This window comes from Bombina bombina, chromosome 4, assembly GCF_027579735.1.
Source record: "Bombina bombina isolate aBomBom1 chromosome 4, aBomBom1.pri, whole genome shotgun sequence".
In the NCBI taxonomy this organism is placed as follows: Eukaryota; Metazoa; Chordata; class Amphibia; order Anura; family Bombinatoridae; genus Bombina; species Bombina bombina.
The window spans coordinates 524,756,608-524,772,527 of NC_069502.1; positions in this window are offsets into that span (position 1 = coordinate 524,756,608).

The following is a 15,920-nucleotide window of genomic DNA, read 5'->3' on the forward strand; positions in this document are numbered from 1 at the left end:
AAAGGATATCTTTTAATCCCACAAGGAGTGACGTTTCGGAGTATTACCTCCTTCCTCAGACATAACAAGAAAGTGAATAACAGCAACCTCTATATATACACGTGTGAACATAAAACCACCTACTAATCATAATCAAGTGATTTGAATTAGCTGGAAGCATCAGGTGCATAGCATGTGTCACTAGGGGTGTTGCCCGTAGCCTTAGTAACCAGCCAAACAAATTTTAACTAAACAACGTGGCTAATTAGATAAAAACAATGTTGCTCTTATGCTAACACTATGCATCCATAATCAACAACTACAACTTAATATGTGCGGACTGCTGAGGTACTCATAAATACAACGGCAACTTCTATGCCATAAGCAAAAGTATAATATTATAAAAGTCATATATCTATGCGGGCAAATTACATAAGTCTGAAAGGGGATATAACTGCTATCAACATAATATGAAGAAAAATAAAAGGAAAAAGAAAAAAAGAGAAGAAAAAAAGAAAATGAAAAACACATAGTAGAAGCGCAGAATAAAGAGCAATAAAAAATGAGCAATAAAACAAATGAGAATGACATAGTAGGACACTTAGACAAAAGAGAATGGCATAGTACGAATCTTAGACAGAAGAGGAGAATGTAGAGGGGGTAAAGAGTAAGGAAAAACAGGGGGAAAAAATATAGGGAAAAAACAAGGGAAAATCAGGAAAAGACAAAGGGAGACAATTTACAGGGGGAACACAAGGGAATAAACATGGAATAAATAGTATGCTAGGGTGTACTACCCAAAATACAAATTGCTATAGCTACATGAAGCTATGCCATTCTATTTTTGTATTCAAACCCTTGGGGCTCAGAGTTTCAAGCTCAAATATCCATCTCGCTTCCCTTTGCAAAAGTATTTTATTGCGATCTCCTCCTCTTTGTAGGGGTGGCACGTGATCAATGATGGTGTAGCGCAAGTCTGCTACATTGTGTCTACTCTATATACTTGGTTGTACAAGTCATGCTATGCTTATGGAGATACTTCTTTTTGTGCCTAGGGTGGTGAAAGAATTTCCCAGCTTGTAGCCCATTGCAGGTAGTACATCCGCTGCATTTATAACAGTCTGGTTTGTTTCCTTCTAACCATGTTTTGGAGCTATGGCAGTGTACGGGATCAGTATTTTGTAGTATATCTTTGAGTGACTTTCCTTTTTTAAAACCTATTCTAGGTACATCCATCAATTTGAAAGGAAGTGTCTCGTCTGATCTTAGTATCTCCCAGTTATTTCTCAGTATGGTAGAGAACTTATTGTTGTCTGCTGAATATATGGTAGTCATAGTCATTTTCTCTTTCTTGTTACCTTCTTCTGGTGTATCTCCAATGATGCCTTTTCTAACCGTTGAGATGTGTTGTTGTAACAATTTGTTACGGTAGCCCCTTTCAATAAAGCACTGTCTCATTTCTTCAGTTTGAATTTCTGCCTGTTCAGTATTGGTGTTTTTCCTCCGTACCCTATAGAATTGTGACTTTGGAAGCACTTTTTTAAGTGCTGGGGGATGGCAGCTTGAAGCTTCTAGGAGTGAGTTCCTGTCGGCTGGAGGGGACACCCCCACCCGTGGAGGGGGAATTTCAAGAATAAGAAACAGACCTCCGAGAAGGAGATGAATGAACAGATAATGGTGAATATCTGCCAGAGATTACTGTCAGAGGACGAACTGTCGCTCCTACAAAAAGGCCTTTCGTTTGTCCCAACTAAATATACAAAGAAAATAAATGTGTTCAGAGCACCTGAAATGGGCTAGGTGTTGTACAATGTGTAGAGTGTATATTTATCTACACATTGTACAACACCTAGCCCATTTGAGGCACTCTGAACACATTTCTTTTCTTAGTACATTTTCCAAGCAAGCTAGTTAGCCTACTGTTCAGAGCTATAGGTGCTCGTCTTTGGCGCTACACCCCATCAAAATCCAACTAAATATACAGACAGATTTGACCTCCATATTGACATTCAGCACTTCCAGTGGACATTAAGATTGAAATAATTAATTTGGCTCAACAGAGAAACAACAGGTTGTGGGTCTAAGGAAAAGAGGCACATTTGACCCAAAAAGCACTAACGCCACGATCCAGACATTTTGTAAAAAACTGGAAACAGAGCTGAACCACTCCACTTAATCTCAAAGAGATAGTGTAAGTTTTCCCTTTACTAAGAATAAAAGAACAGCTATGAAAAAACTGACTGGGGATAATACTATAGTAGTGAGAAGGGCCGACAAGTGAGGTGCTATAGTAATATTAAACTACCATATCAGGAGGAAATCAACACTCAGCTGAATGATAACCTGACATACACCAAACTTCCAAGAGACCCAACATCGAAATTCAAGTCTGAAATAGACGAATACCTGAAGGGAGCTTTCGAGGATAACTGGATCGAAAAACAGACTCTATCATGCCTAATAACGGACTACCCAAGGACGCCAATCTTTTATACCTTGCCAAAAATCCATAAGGATCTAAGAAAACCACAAGGACGTCCCATTGTATCTGCAGTAAATTCTATCTTACAACCCAAAATATGAACGCATACATTAAAGATTCAGGAGATGTGATCAAATTCCTTGAAAATCTGGAATTAAATACCAATGATGTGCTAGGGACCTTGGATGTCACTAGCTTTTACAAGGTTATCCCCCACCCCAAAGGCCTGGCAGCGATCAGAAGACAAATTCTAAAATATCCATATATAGGGCCACCTATGGAATTCATTCTGGACATACTGGAGATTTGCCTCAGGAAGAACTACTTCCGGTTTGAACGACAGTTCTATCTACAATTGATGGGGACAGTGATGGGGCCCAGCGTGGCCCAATCATACGTTAACCTATTCCTGTCAGAGTTTGAGAATAACGGGACTGAATGCTTCAATAGACCAGAGATCTTATATTTTAAGAGATATATAGATGACCTGCTGATTATTTGGAGGGGCAGCAAAGAACAACTTAAAAGATGGTTCGATGAATTGAACAGCAAGCACACTACCCTGAAATTCAAAATGAACTACAGCAAAATAGAAATAGAATTCCTAGACCTGAAAATATGGAAGGATAACAACAAACTGGGTACAACCCTATATAGAAAACCAACTGACAGGAACTCACTCCTTAAAGCTTCAAGCTGCCCCCCCCAGCACTTAAAAAAGCGCTTCCAAAGTCACAATTCTATAGTGTACGGAGGAACAACATGAATACTGAACAGGCAGAAATTCAAATAGAAGAAATTAGACTTTAGGGGGTACAGTAACAAATTGTTACAATAACACATCTCAACCGTTAAAAAAGGCATCATTGGAGATACACCAGAAGAAGGTAACAAGAAAGAGAAAATGACTATGACTACCACCTATTCAGCGGTCAAGAATAAGTTCTCTGCCATACTGAGAAATAACTGGAAGATACTAAGATCAGACGAGACACTTCCTTTCAAATTGATGGATGTACCTAGAACAGGTTTTAAAAAAGGAAAGTCACTCAAAGATATACTACAAAATACTGATCCCGTACACTGCTATAGCCCCAAAACATGGTTAGAAGGAAACAAACCAGGCTGTTGTAAATGCAGCGGGTGTACTACCTGCAATGGGCTAAAAGCTGGGAAATTTCACCACCCAAGGCACAAAAAGAAGTATCTCTTTAGCATATCATGACTTGTACAACCAAGTATATAGTCTACTTACTGTTTTGTACATGTAGCTTGTTTTACATCGGTAAAACGAGTGACAACAATGGTGAATCATAGAAGTGCGATACGCACAGCGATTAAGAATCAAGATACGGACCAGCCGGTGGCCAGACACTTTCTACAGAGTAGACACAATGTAGCAGACTTGCGCTACACCATCATTGATCACGTGCCACCCCTACAAAGAGGAGGAGATTGCAATAAAATACTTTTGCAAAGGGAAGCGAGATGGTCATTTGAGCTTGAAACTCTGAGCCCTAAGGGTTTGAATACAAAAATAGAATGGCATAGCTTCATGTAGCTATAGCAATTTGTTTTTTGGTAGTACACCCTAGCATACTATTTATTCCCATGTTTATTCCCTTGTGTTCCCCTTGTAAATTGTCTCCCTTTGTCTTTTCCTGATTTCCCCTTGTTTTTTGCTTGTTTTTTCCCTATGTTTTTTCTCCCTGTTTTCCCTTACTCTTTCTCCCTCTACATTCTGCTCTTCTGTCTAAGAGTCGTACTATGTCATTCTCTTTTGTCTAAGTGTCATACTATGTCATTCTCATTTGTTTTATTGCTCATTTTTATTGCTCTTTATTCTGTGCTTCTACTATGTGTTTTTCTTTTTCTTTTTTTCTTCATATTATGTTGATAGCAGTTATATCCCCTTTCAGACTTATGTAATTTTTCCGCATAGATATATGACTGCATAGTATTTTACCGTTAGTCATTATACTTTTGCTTATGGCCATAGAAGTTGCATTGTATTTACGAGTACTTCAGCAGTCCGCCCATATTATGTTGTAGTTGTTGATTATGGATGTATAGGCCTCTAGCTATCAAGCCGTCAACCGCAAATACGCTGGAATTCCGCAGCGTATTTGTGGTGAGGCTGATTCGCCGTAGTTATCAAGCCCTACAGACCGGCAAAAGTAGAATCTAGTGACGTAACATACGATCTGCCGGACTCTGTCCGACACAGATCGATGGTTACGTCACTACAGATGTTCCGAACGCAAGTTCGGCACAATCTGACTACTTTTGGAAGTTATCAAAGAACAACCAGGTACGCTCGCCACTATTCCGGCCCAGCGTACCTGGTTTTCAATCCACCGACCTGGAGGCGGCGGATCCCATAGGAATCAATGGGAGTCTGACAGCAGCGAGAGCTCATGTTTGCTGCTGCCCGATATCCCATTGATTTCTATGGGAAATGTCTGCACCAAAAACCCTAACATGTACCCCGAGTCTAAACACCCCTAATCTGACCCCCATACACCACCGCCACCTACTTTATACTTATTAACCCCTATCCTGCTGCTCCCGGACCCCGCCGCCACTATAATAAATAAATGAACCCCGAAACTGCCGCTCCCGGACCCCCGCTGCTACTATAATAAATATAGGAACCCCTAAACCGCCGCACCCGGACCCCGCCGCCACTATAATAAATATATGAACCCCTAAACCGCCGCTCCCAGACCCCGCTGCCACTATAATAAATATATGAACCCCTAAACCGCCGCTCCCGGACACCGCCGCCACTATAATAAATATATGAACCCCTAAACCGCCGCTCCCGGAAAAAATTACAAGAAGTTTAAACTAATTACACCTACTCTAAGCCCCCTAATAAAATAAAAAAGACCCCTAAAATAATAAAAAGCCCTACCCTACACTAAATTACAAATAGCCCTTAAAAGGGCCTTTTGCAGGGCATTGCCGCAAAGTAATCAGCTCTTTTACCAGCCCTTAAAATGGCTTTTTGTGGGGCATTGCCCCAAAGTAATCAGCTCTTTTACCTGTAAAAAAAATAAATACAATACCCCCCCAACATTACAACCCACCACCCACACACCCCTACTCTAAAACCCACCCGATCCCCCCTTAAAAAAACCTAACACTACCCCATTGAAGATCACCCTACCTTGAGCCGTCTTCACCCAGCCAGGCACCACTGGTCATCCGATGGGGCAGAAGAGGACATCCAGACCGGTAGAAGTCTTCATCCTATCTGGACAGAAGAGGACATCTGGACCGGCAGACATCTTCATCCAAGCGGCATCTTCTATCTTCATCCTTCCAGCGATGAGCGACTCCATCTTGAATACCTCCGGCGCGGAACATCCTTCTAGGCCGACGACTACCCGACTGGCTGGTCCTTTAAATGATGTCATCCAAGATGGCGTCCCTCGAATTCCGATTGGCCGATAGGATTCTATCAGCCAATCAGAATTAAGGTAGGAAAAATCCGATCCGATTGACCTTGCATTCTATTGGCTGATCCAATTACATCAGCCAATCGGATTTTTCCTACCTTAATTCCGATTGGCTGATAGAATCCTATCAGCCAATCGGAATTCGAGGGACGCCATCTTGGATGATGTCATTTAAAGGACCACACAATATACTTATATCTTTAGATATCTATTTTTCTATCTATCTATCTATCTATCTTCTATCTATCTGCATTTACTAACTACTTAATACTTTCCTTGCCAGGTATATAGATTTAATTTTATAGGAAGAGCAGTCTTTTATTCTTACACTATGGAGTTTTACAGCTAGTACATAAATTAACAGCTTCTATGCTGCCAGTAAAGACTTTAATGCATTGCCCGGTAATAAGCTGAAGACCTATCCAGCAACCAAGAGTTTAACAAAACAGTAATTATATGTGTTCAGATCAAGGTTAAGAATGTATTTTACTTAACAGTCTAAGTATGAGTAATAATAGCTGTTGGTAGTGGGACATTAACTAATATGTTATGATATTTGCTTTTTTATTCAACAAAGGTCTTCTCATTTTTTCTTATTCATTTAGAAAGCACGTTTTAATGTGTTTTAGGAGACAATGACAAGGCAGACAGAGAAATGAGCCATGATTTTTTTTATATAAATATATTTTTCCAAGTCACTCATTTTAAGCACTTTAACATTTTACATTACCTAACTTTTTATGGCAATTGTGACTCATAAAGCTTGATAATCACAATATGATGCATCATTTCTGGAATTCAGTCATCTTGTATAGCAGTCTGTTGGAAAACCTGTTTTTCTCTAATATATAAGCAAGAGGAGCCTTCCCAGACAGATTTTTTTAAAAAAAATTCAAATACAAATATAATAATCTAGGCATGCTAACTTTTACGTTCGCTCTTACGCTAACTGCACTAAAAGTAAACTTTTAATGCAGGCGGGTTAGTTATAAATACTTTACATTCCAATATTCTTCACATAGAAGAACATTTTGTTTTTATTTTAAAATACATATTTCTATTTACTGTATATACTGTATATATTTATACCTATATATCTATATGAATGTAAACAGATATAGATATACAGTATATATATATATATATATATATATATATATATATATACAGCATGGCCAGACTGAAAATACAGACCTGCCCTGGGAACTTTTGAAGAAATGTTATTAATATTATTTATATGAAAGTGAATATATGAGTGTTATAGATCATTTTAGGGTGTTTTTAATGTGTTTGGTGAACCTTTTTCTGTACCTTTACAATCCGTTGAGCGCTACCGTTTACTTTCAACTTGTAATATGCATGCTACTTAGCACGGCCACAATATTAGCATGCCACTTGTAATCTAGCCCAGAGTAAAATAGAGGATTATAAAAAAAAATAAAAAAAACGCTCAACAAAATATTTAGGGCTAGAGTACTAGTGGAGCGCTAAATATTGCTTGCGATAATGTGCGCTGGTATTACAAGTAAATCACAATGTGAACGCGAGCTTGCGTTCGAATTGCACTCACGAGAGCGTGTTTCCATAGACTCACAGCGAAGGGGGTAAGCTTGCGCAGCGATGGCCAGCATTTTTAAATGCATATGTATTTAGTCATATACATATATATTTACATTGTGGTTTATGGGAACACACAGTTCCCATAGACCGCAATATAAAGGTATTTTTCAATGCCGTTTTTTTTTTTTCTAATATCCCACTCCCACCAACATTAAAGCCTCCAAACTGCCTAGTGCAGTTTTTTTTTTTTTAATTAAATAGAAAACTATAATGCCCTCTATTTTAAGGACATTTAGGGCACTTTTAGGAAATTAACCAGAGATTTGATCTCTGGTTAATTTTCGGAAGCGCTAATTGCTACCGCAAACTCTTGATAGCAATAACTAGCCACTTGTAATGGCTGGTTAATAATTGCGATAATTTAGTGCTCCACTTGTAATCTAGCCCTTAATATTTATTTATAAAATACTGTTTAATAGGAAAGACAATAGTCAACTGCATAATCCAAATGTGGCTAATTAAACAGTAAGGTAAGCAAGCATACCTCCCAATGTCTGCTGAATGAGTTCCGTAATGTGGGAGGTTAAAAGCTTGCAGGCTGTGGCCCACTAGTAATTTGTGGGTCAAGCCACTTGTGGTAGGGACAGGGTTATGTACACATAGGTATGCAAGTCTTCAGGGTCAATTAACCGTTGTGTTTGTGCTCAAGCTCTACCGTTTCCTTTCAACTTGTAATGTGCTCGCTACTTAGCGCGGCCGCAATTTTGCTTATCGTGTCATGTGCCGTTGTAATCTAGCCCACAGTATAAAATATGCAGAGCACTGCACGGTTACTGGCTTGTAACAAAAAATGACAACTAATATTGTTAATGAAAGGTTTATCTGAGATGGCAAAAGTAAAAATTGCTGTGAATAACATTGATATAAACAGGCATGTTTGGTAAAGCTCGGAGTGTTAGTAAAAATACAGTTCCACTTGGATATGTACAGTTTCCCTTTGCTAAATGAACCGCAGGAAAATATGATGTAATTTTCTCATGTCTGTAATTGGTGATTCAGCTCTGATTATGGTTATGTGCTTTTTTATTTTACTTTGAGATAAATAAATACATATATTATTTAAACATTTCATTTAATGCACTTAGGAAAATCATTTTATAGGTTTTCTTTAGCTGCTTTTACAGGTCATTTCATCCGCCAGGTGTCAGTAAATAATCACTCTTACAAATGATTTCCATGAATAGTGTATTTCCTGTGAACTGTCTTCAGTCACAAACACTGCCAGCAACTCCTTCATTTTTTGTCAGATTCCTTTGCTTATGCTTTCCAAACGTTTTACCGCTATTGCAACACGCTTCTTTTTCCACTACTATTTTTAACCTTCGAGTAACCTCTATACACAAAAGCTAAGTGGCTTTCTTTGACTATCTTATACTATTGTAGTAAGAATGTTACTGTCCATGCTCACTGCCATACTAAGAGGCTTTGCAATAATTCTGGCAGTGACAAAGAGAGAATAGGCTTATAATGCCCTTTGATAAGTTGATTAGTGAAGCAGTTAAAAGGACATAACATTTTTCTTTCACGATTCAGACAGAACATACAATTCTAAACAACTTTCCAATTTACTACTATTATCAAATAGTGTTTGTTTTCTTGTTATCCTTTGTTGAAAAGCAGCAAGGTAAGTTCAGGAGTGTGCACGTGTCTGCAGCACTATATGGCAGCAGTTCTGCAACAATGTTATACATTAGCAGGAGCACTAGGTGGCAGCACTTTTTTCTGTCATGTAGTGCTTCAGGCATGTGCACGCTACCTACCTAGATATCTCTTCAACAAAGAATAACATGAGAGGAGTTATAACATTTTTATTTAGGATTATAACAGTTTTTTCTCTATGGTGCACATGTATCCTAGGAGATATCTGTAGCACACTAATATATATGATTATTCCATATGTGTTTTTTTTTTGGGGGGGGGGTTGTATAGGTTGTTTTTTTAAAAAAGTAAAATCATATTTATTTGTGTTTATTTTTATTCAAATTCAGGTTTTATCCTTTCACTTTTAGGGCTCGATGATTGGAAGCTCTCTGGGCTGGCGGGATTATTAAAGCATGCTCGCCAGTCCTTCTATTTCCCTGGTGGAATGATCTAAAGCCACTTTTTACCCTGAAAACAGGGTTTCTCGCTAAGGGTCGTATACTGCATTTTCATGTGAAAAGTGCACAAATAAATCCGTATTTTAAAAATGATACAAAACAAATATTTGAACCATTCACACAAAAATAAGCAGGAAAAAATTGTATTGTTAAGGTGCATCAAAAATCGTAACAAATTTCTTCACCAAAAATCGTATGTTAAAAAAATAGTAAAAATGTATGTAATTTACACAGGAATAAATCAAATGAAATATGCATAGCGTAAATCGTAATTGTAGTACACTGGATGTGCAAATCACACAGAAATTGTAACTTATAAATACAAAATGCAAAGTGTAATTGTTGTTTTTTCATAAAATGGGCTGAACATGGGCGTTCCATGGGCATATATGAAAATGTCTCTCTAATCCCAGCGTAATTTTATAAAGATTTACGCACTGCAGATATCACAGTTTTTCTCGCCAACTAAAAGGTGGCGAGCTTTTCTAAAAACAATCAAAACAATTATAACCCTAATAGATAAACACATATATACGAAAATATAGGCGAATATAAGATGCTCTATGTAGAAAGCAGCATAATGTGAGTTATATTGGCTGCAGGATTTTAATTTTAAAGTGCTCCCCCTGCTCCCTGCTAATTTTGCTCTAAGGAGCACAGTGTCCCTATCCAGCGAGCTCCAATACTTTTAATAGGAGCCACTTGCCACTCGCAGGGACTGTCCCTTTTTTACGATCATTCCACTAGGGCAGCCCTGCGAAAGTCGGCGAGAAAAATTGGCTTTGAGCAGGCAAAGTTTATATCATCAAGCCCTTAGTATCACTTAGGGCTAGATTTATCAAAGTCATTCTCCTTTAATCCCATCCAAAATAGCACATACGACCTGATCGTCCTATTCATCACAGCACTCTGCACCTATAATTGAGCAAATCTTAAAGAAACTTCTTTGCACTCCACTTGCATTCGCCTAGGTGCACAGACGCGCTCTCGAGTGCAACAATATACATTAGTTATAGGTGTAATTTAACAGCCCACCTACAAGTACGCCCAGTTTCTTATTTATCATTGCTTTGCGCTGATAGGGAACTCCAATTTCGGCTTCAATTGCGTGTTGTATATTTCGCCATACAGACTGAGGCGAACACCTTTATAATACATGCTTTTACTTTCTTCTTTTAACTAATTTTTTAAAGGCTCAGCGCCAAGAAGAGACTGTTATTGCCAGAAATTTGCGCTTCCACTGCCGCATATGGGTACCAACAGTTTTATATATTTATATCGATATATTGATATATTTATTTTTGCAATCTAAAATTATCAACATATGGCAAAAATAGCACAGAAAAATTATATAATATAAATATAAGCTAAATATTAACTTAAAAAACGTTTTTTTAATAACCAAAACATGGCGGCGTAAATATTTATAGGGATGTACTGTGATAAATTGGGAGCAAATGCTGTTTCCGACAGGCGAAATTTATCATTATTAGGCCCCAACTCACCTGCGCAAAGTTACGTCTATTTTTTTTATAAATTCAGGCGCACATGTGCGCTTCTCTGGAGGCGAGCTGGGGCGCAGTTACAGGCGAGGCACATACAGAGTTCCCTAGCCTTTGATAAATCTAGCCCTTAAAATGCTAGTGATCACTTGTGCCACAGGACAACACTACAGAGAGATTAGATTTGCCCCTTATTTATGTAAAGGGAAAAAAAAATCTCTCATTTGAATAAGGGGGATGGATGTATGGCTCTCTAAGACCAAGATTACAAGTTGTGCGGTAAACCTGTTGCGTACACACCGCGTGAAATGGGTCTGTATCGCTATTTCCATAAAACTGCTATAGTCACCATAAAACATTCTTTTGTTGGGCGGTATGGTGGGTTAAACCGCATACCCCACAAAATCCAAGTGCCGACTTGGCGTGCTCGTGCACGTATTCAACTATAGAGATCAATGGAGAAAAAATTTAGAAAAAAAAAACACCTGCGACTGCGAAATCGCTACCGCATTTTCTCATTCCCCATTGAAGTCTAAGGAGAAAATAAAGTTTGTCAAAAAACTAACACCCTAACATAAAACCCTAGTCTAATAACCCCTAAACCTCTGTCCCCCCACATCGTCAACACTAAATAAAGCTATTAACCCCTAAACCTCCGGCCCCCACATCGCTACTACTAAAATAAACCTATTAACCCCTAAACCGCCATCCCCCCACATCGCGAGTGCTTAAATTACACTATTAACTCCTAAACCTAATACCCCCTAACTTTAAAATTACAATAATCTAACTACCTTAAAAACTTACCTCTGAAAAAAATAAAACCCAAGCTTAAACTACAAAAATAACTAACATAACATAAAATAAAAAAACCTTACATTACTGGAAAAAAATATAGCAAAGAACATAAAATAACAAACGAAATTATCGAAAATAAAAAAAGTTATTCCTTATCTAATACTCCCTTAAAAACAAAAAAGTCACCCCAAAATAAAAAAGCCTAACCTAACTACCAATAGCACTTAAAAGGGCCTTTTGTAGGGTATTGCACTAATGAAATCAGATCTTATAAATAAAAAATAAAAAAATACAGTCCCGCTAAAATTACAACCCACCTAAACCACCAAAATAAAAAGCACCTAACTAAAAAAAAAACTAATCTACTCATTGGCCCTTTGTATGGGCATTGCCCTTAAAAGGGCAATTAGCTCTTTTACTGCCCATAAAAATAAAAAAGCCCTAATCTGAAAAAAAAAAAACTAACACTAACCCCGAAATAGGTACTCACCATTATCAAAGTCCGGTGATGCATCTTCCTCCAGGCGGCGAAAAGTCTTCATCCGGGTGGATCAATCTTCTTCCATCGTGGGGCCATCTTTTTTCTTCTTCCCTGAGGTGCGGAGTGGTCTTCTGATGCGCGGATCCGGAGCAGTGGTCCTCAGAGGCGGCACACTGAAGTTTGAATGCAAGGTACCCCTTATATATTGGGGTACCTTGCATTCCTATTGGCTAAAACATTCAAATCAGCCAATAGGATGAGAGCTGCTTACATCTTATTGGCTGATTAGACTTTGATCAAATAAGCCAAAGGGGTCTGCAATCTCATTTAGCAGTGAGTGATGTCATGCACTGAATCTTCCACTTTCAAATTAACTATGACCGTCTTTTTGTATCGGTTGGTAGATTTGTCATAAAACCTCACATAGTTTGTCCTGTTCTGGGCATTTCTGACTTTAAAGAAGTCATTGTCAACTATGATTATAGAAATGTATTACTTCACCTAATTTAAAAAGTAAGTAGTTTTACTTCCTTGCAGCTAGATCATAATAGTAATATAAATAACAATTTAGTAAATGCTAGTCTCATTGTTGATTTCAAGACTAAAAAATCTTTGTTTCTTTAATTAAATTAATACTTTGGTTTAAATAGGACGGTCTATATAGGATGATTTATTGGTGTAAATATTTTGGGCCAGATTACGAGTGGATCGCTAATAGTTACATGCAAACAAAAAGGAGTTCATCACTGGTGTTTGTGAGCATTGGGTTTTTCGCTCATATTACAAGTTGAAAGTAAATGTGATCGCTTGAGCGCAATTCAAGCTAACGCTCGTAGGGTTAGCACATCCTCAAAGCTCTGGTTAACTGTTTTGCAAAACAAAAAAGTGTCACAAAACATATAATACAGTTAAACCCATAACAGCACCATCTAATATATATATATTTTTTTTTTAATAATCTCATAAAAATGTTACAATGGCTCAAAGATATAAGGTATTAGGTGACAGAAAAAAGGCAGACAAAGGGCTTTAACATAGAGATACATACATATACATGTCTAAAGATGTATATGTGTGTATGTGTGTATGTATATATATATATATATATATATATATATATATATATATGTTAATATCTGTACATATGTATGTATTTATATGTGTATGTATGTATTTACATATATATATATATATATATATATATATATATATATATATATATATATATATATATATATATATATATATATATATATATATATATATATATATATGTGTGTGTGTGTGTGTGTGTGTGTATTGGAGCCCTTTGCAGTTAAGTAGATGAAATCATGTAAAAACATATTTATGCTCTATTCATATTTAATAAAGTGTTATACTGTGTACTTACTGTAAATATTCCCCATTCCAATGTTTTTCACATAGCAGAATATGCGCATACATATGGGGCTATGGGCCCCTCCAAGCCCTCGGGCCCTGGTGCCACTGTACCTGCTGCACCAATGGTAGTTCCGCCCCTGGTTAGCATGCAAGCAAAAACTGTTTACTTTCAACTTTTAATAAGAGCGCAACCCAATGCGTGAAAAATATTACTTCTAGTGAAGTTAACGCTCCACTTTCAATATTTTATTTAATGTTGCTGCTCTATTATATAAGTTTGGACTGAGATAAAATGTGTTGCTACCCTCCCTCTAAAAAATATTTAAAAAACACTAACATATGGCTTTAAACAGTTACAGCCTTTATTGCATTTTGCGCTGTAACTTTAAGGTATTAAGCTAGGAAATAAACATATCTTTTGCTCTGTCTTTAACTTAGGCCCCAATTTTAAAAAATTCACCAGTCAAGACGTGTTTTCCATGACAACACTCGCATACGCCGCCCTCATGGAATTCTATGAAAAAGGGGCTGTCCCTGCGAGTGGTGGGATGTCTCCCATCAAATAATGAGCGTTCTCTGCTAAGTAAAGGTTTGTAATGAAGGGTTAAGTACAGAGGGGGGGAGCAGGGTGTTTTAAAACATGAATATTACACTTAAACAAAATCAAATTACGCTGTTTTCAGTGCATTGTATCTTAAATGTGCTGTCATTTTCATATGCATAGGTTTTACTTTTAGAATAATTTGTGTTTTGAGTATTTTGGTTAAAGTTTGCCCCTTTTTAACTGGTGAGAAAAAACAGTGAGAACTGTAGATCAAATATGTTCATAGAATTACGCAGGGTTCATTTACACCCACGGAACACCAATGTTCAGCGTTTTATGAAAAGACGACAATTGCGCTTTGTATTTTATACTTTTAAATATGAATTTCTTGCTTTTTTTGTTTGCACACCCAGTGTACTTAAATTACAATGTATGCTTTGCATAGTTAATATGATTTATTCCTGTGTAATTAACCTACACATTTTGATGCACCTTAAAAATATAATTTTTTTCCAGCGTATCTCTGTGTGAATAGTTAAAATATTAATTTTGCAAGATTATAAAATTACAAGTTTTTTTGTGCACTTTTGTAATGTATGCATCTCCTTTGCATACAAAAATGCAGTATATGCCCCTTAGTGAGACACCCTGTTTTCAGGGTCGAAAGGGGCTTTATATCATTTCACCATGGAAATAGAAGAGCTGGTGAACATTCTTATAGAATCTCACTAGCTAGAGTTGCCTCAGCCATATATTCCTGAACACTTTTGAATTACACATGCTGCAGGGTATGCAGGATGGAACATGGATAGTGCTGTCCGGGATCACTATTTGTGTGCTGTCCAGGGGTGCAATTTATCTTCTCCTCTGCAGACCCTGCAGCATGTGTAACTCATAAGTATCCATTAAAACATGGCTGAGGTGGCAATCCTATCAACAGCCCAGGGATCTTTTTAGAATCGTGGCCTTAACCTATATAGTTGTCTATCTTGTAATCTCCAGCACAAGTGTGTGCCTCATAGATTGCCAGAGAGTTAACGCCTTCATTCATAAATACTTTAATTTGCTTAGAGACTAATTATGAGTGACAGGACTCCCCCAGTCATTGTGGGTAACTTAAATTTGTCACCCATTTGGTTCAGCAAATGGGTGACAAGTTGATCCTCACTGAAAAGGATAAAGACATTTTTATATTTTTTTCATTGTTTGCACCAGTAAGAAGTATGCCAAATATACTCCAATAGTACACATCATTACAAAACACGCATATAGGAGATTTGTTTCTGTATGCCTGTATATAAAATACATAAAAGGAAATAGGGAAAAATAACTTAAAATATATTTGATAATACTACAGAGTGGCAAAACACTGCATCAGGTCACAACTAAGTTGATCACCTAATGATCATATATTTGCCTATAAATTATGTGATTACTAAAATGTCTGAATTTACTGATTGTTTTTTGATTACTGATTGTAAATTCAGGTTTTTATAAAAGCTTTAAACACATTGAATCTCTGGGCAGGAAAATGGCACTTATATGTGTCAAAATGCAGCACTTAGTATAAT